The following is a 3,171-nucleotide window of genomic DNA, read 5'->3' on the forward strand; positions in this document are numbered from 1 at the left end:
AACTACAGATTCCAGCATGCAATGCACTTAGCGTTTGCGGTGATTGGTCCACAAATGCGTGGCCATCAGTGAATACACAAGCGCTTTATTTTATTACATTATTAGCCTATATTAGAATTCCTGCTGTGGGGTTACGCTTTTTCTGTAGCATATTGGATATGGACTTATGATTGGTACTTGATATTATGGTAGAAAAACACAGTTATCTAAGACTAAGAATATCTCTTTGTACATTGATAGACTACAATCTCCAGCATGCAATGCGCCTGATTTGTGCGGTGATTGGACCAGATGTATGGTCATGACAGGCTAACTTAGACGCATCTTGTGTCTCACTAGCCAATTACATTCCAAGTTTTGTGGAATTAATTTCCGGATATGCATATTTAAGGAGTCTGTCTCCCAATACGTGACATGTGAGGTGAACACGCCCCCTGACTGGGCAAAACGCGCGTCCTCTTCCTCCTTGGATATCCAACTTATGCAGTAACTCCAAGTAGCCTTACCCTGGGATCGTATGTATGCCTGTATTTGACCACTGTGTCACTACAGACATCTTTACAAATGGATTTTATGTGAGCCTGTAATTGACCTTTGTGTCATTACAGACACCTTTGCATGAGCAACACATAGAGCTCTCATTGTGATTACATTGTCTCTTTGTCGATTTATTTAGGGGTTTTTTTTCCCAACCCTAGATTGGCATACATCTTGCCATCTATTTACAGTACTGGCACATTCAAACTGTTTTCTTTTACTATCTTCACTCACCCAATGAGCTGGGTGGGATTAGAGTAAGACTTTGATGTGTAAGATTCTAGCTAATGCTGATTACCACAGAAATCGATTATTTGTATGATTGTTAGAATTTATATTGGTGTGGTTATTACTTATCAACAAGAACAGCACACACTTTGCTGTCTACCTACATTTAGTTGTTAAGTGTGTGGAAAGAGCAGCATAACATTGGCAGCTTATTTATTTAATGAACCCTGTGGGGTCAGAGACCTATTTCAAAATGCATCACTGTATGTTGGCCGCCATATAAACCATTGATTATCATAGCTGTTAGAATGCATTATCAGTAATTGCCTATCTATAGGATTGAATTGAATCACTTATTATATAGATCGTCATAAGTGCATCACTGTTATTTAGATCATCATTAATGTGTTATTGCTTTATGAACAACAGAACTAATAACAGCTAACTAAATAATTTTGTCTGACTGCTCTATGAATACAATAATCAGCCAGATCATCATATTTGACTGTTTTACGACATATGTTTAATCATGTGATCATTTGTATGAATATAATTAAAGTACGCTCATGCAATACTTTCATTGATACTGTGCATTATTTAACAAAGTGGACTTCTCTGGTGAGGTAGTCCTACATACACTCTTATGCTGTGTGTACCTGGGCATTCACACTCCCCAGTTGGGTAATTATCTACAATCATACCATACTGGATACGCCCAATCTTGGAAGCTATACAGTTATGGGCCTGGTTAGTACCTGGATGGGAGACCACTTGGGAATACCAGGTGCTGTAGGTTACTAATACTGGAGGTGGATTGGGACGGTTTGGTAACTCAGCAGAGTGGCAACTCAGTACCATTACTACGATCTACATATATCCAGATAATAGGATATTGGTATCACTATTATTATTATATCTACGACCAGGGTATTTACCTATCCACATGTATATATGAATACATGTGGCGATTTTACTATTCAGTACACAATAATTTCGCCCTAAATTGATCATTCTTATATTTTGTTTGAAGGGATATTGATTTTAATACAACTTTGATTAAAAGTTAATTTTTAATGATAGGAATTTAGTTGGATTATCCATTGTTAATGTGTTCAAACTACCCACCTCTTTTCTATTTGCAGTTCATATATGATTGTGCAACATTTGTGCTATGTAGGGTGGATTTGCTATCATCTTAAATAATTAACTAGCAAATATTATTTAAAGTGGACATTTGTCATTAAGAGTGCCCCAGTGACTAGCCCTCTCTTTCCCTCTTTTCCATTCTTCGTATTTCAGCATGGTGCTAGGCAGGTGTTACCTGTGAGGTCGTTGTGGCGCGGGCTGTCTGGTGGTGGAGCTGGTGTCTGGTGGGGGGCTTTGGCTGTGTGCATTGTTGTGCGGGCCTCTTGTCTCTCTGCGCTAGTAAGGCCTGGTGGCGTCTCTGTTCTGTTTGGCTTGGGCACCTCCATTTTGCCTTCAGGCCATGTGATGCGGCCGGCCAATCCTGGATAGTCACAAGTTCCCTTCGGCCAGTAACAGCATGGCATGGGGTATTTAGGAAGATTCAGTGCCTTCCTTCTTTGCCAGTGCAATGTGTATCTCAGCCTAGCTGAGAGGGAGTTATCTGTGCTTATCCTGTTCATGTGAAATTTGCTGTCTGCCAGTCTGCCTGTCAGCTCCCTGCTTCCTCCACCACCCTTGCCCATACCTGATTGCCTGAGCCTGCTGACATCCTGCTCATTTGCCTTAGTTCACTACCTGCATACCTGGCTATTATTTTCCTGCATCACTACCTGCATACCTGTTTGATTATTCCAGTCTCACTACCTGCACACCTGGACAGTTGTAATTGTTTCTACTTGGACATTAACCCATTACTCCCACCACAGAACTCTAGTGCACGCATATATATACCTGGACTTTTATTTACTGCCATATTTTATGTCTACTCAAACACGTATTATTTCACCTAGTTTTATATTCAAACCCGCTTCTGTGATCGCTCCTGCTACCACCCCGGGTCCACAAACAACCCAGAACATAACAAATTTAATGGCTTTCTGTGCTCCTGTGGACAGCGTTTAACTCAACATGCTGTTCCCATTTTGGTAAGAGCCTTTTACTTTTGGAGTTTGTGGCTTTATGTATATATAGTATTGGCTATACCACAAATTTGTTTGATTTTTTACCCAGCAGGCTATATGGCCGGGGGTGGCAACTTCAGTTAATTGATGAGGGTATTTAGTCTGGCTACATGGTGATGGTGTATATTCTGCACTTGGTCTTCTGACAATTAAGTACTGCTGCTACATGGTTGCTGTGTCTTGACAAAGAAACTGGATTGGGATCGAAACGTCGACTGAACTGAACCACTGTATTCTGCTGTCATGGGTATTTGAACCA

The 3,171-nt window shown here is 40.5% G+C and overlaps 1 pseudogene; it reads left to right on the forward strand.

Annotated features, from left to right (window-relative positions):
• Positions 1 to 1,452: 1,452 nt before the first annotated feature.
• On the forward strand, positions 1,453 to 1,561 carry LOC148513759 (5S ribosomal RNA; annotated as a pseudogene).
• The last annotated feature ends 1,610 nt before the right edge of the window (positions 1,562 to 3,171 follow it).

This window comes from Taudactylus pleione, unplaced genomic scaffold (genome assembly GCF_031769625.1).
Source record: "Taudactylus pleione unplaced genomic scaffold, aTauple2 ptg000270l, whole genome shotgun sequence".
NCBI lineage: Eukaryota > Metazoa > Chordata > Amphibia > Anura > Myobatrachidae > Taudactylus > Taudactylus pleione.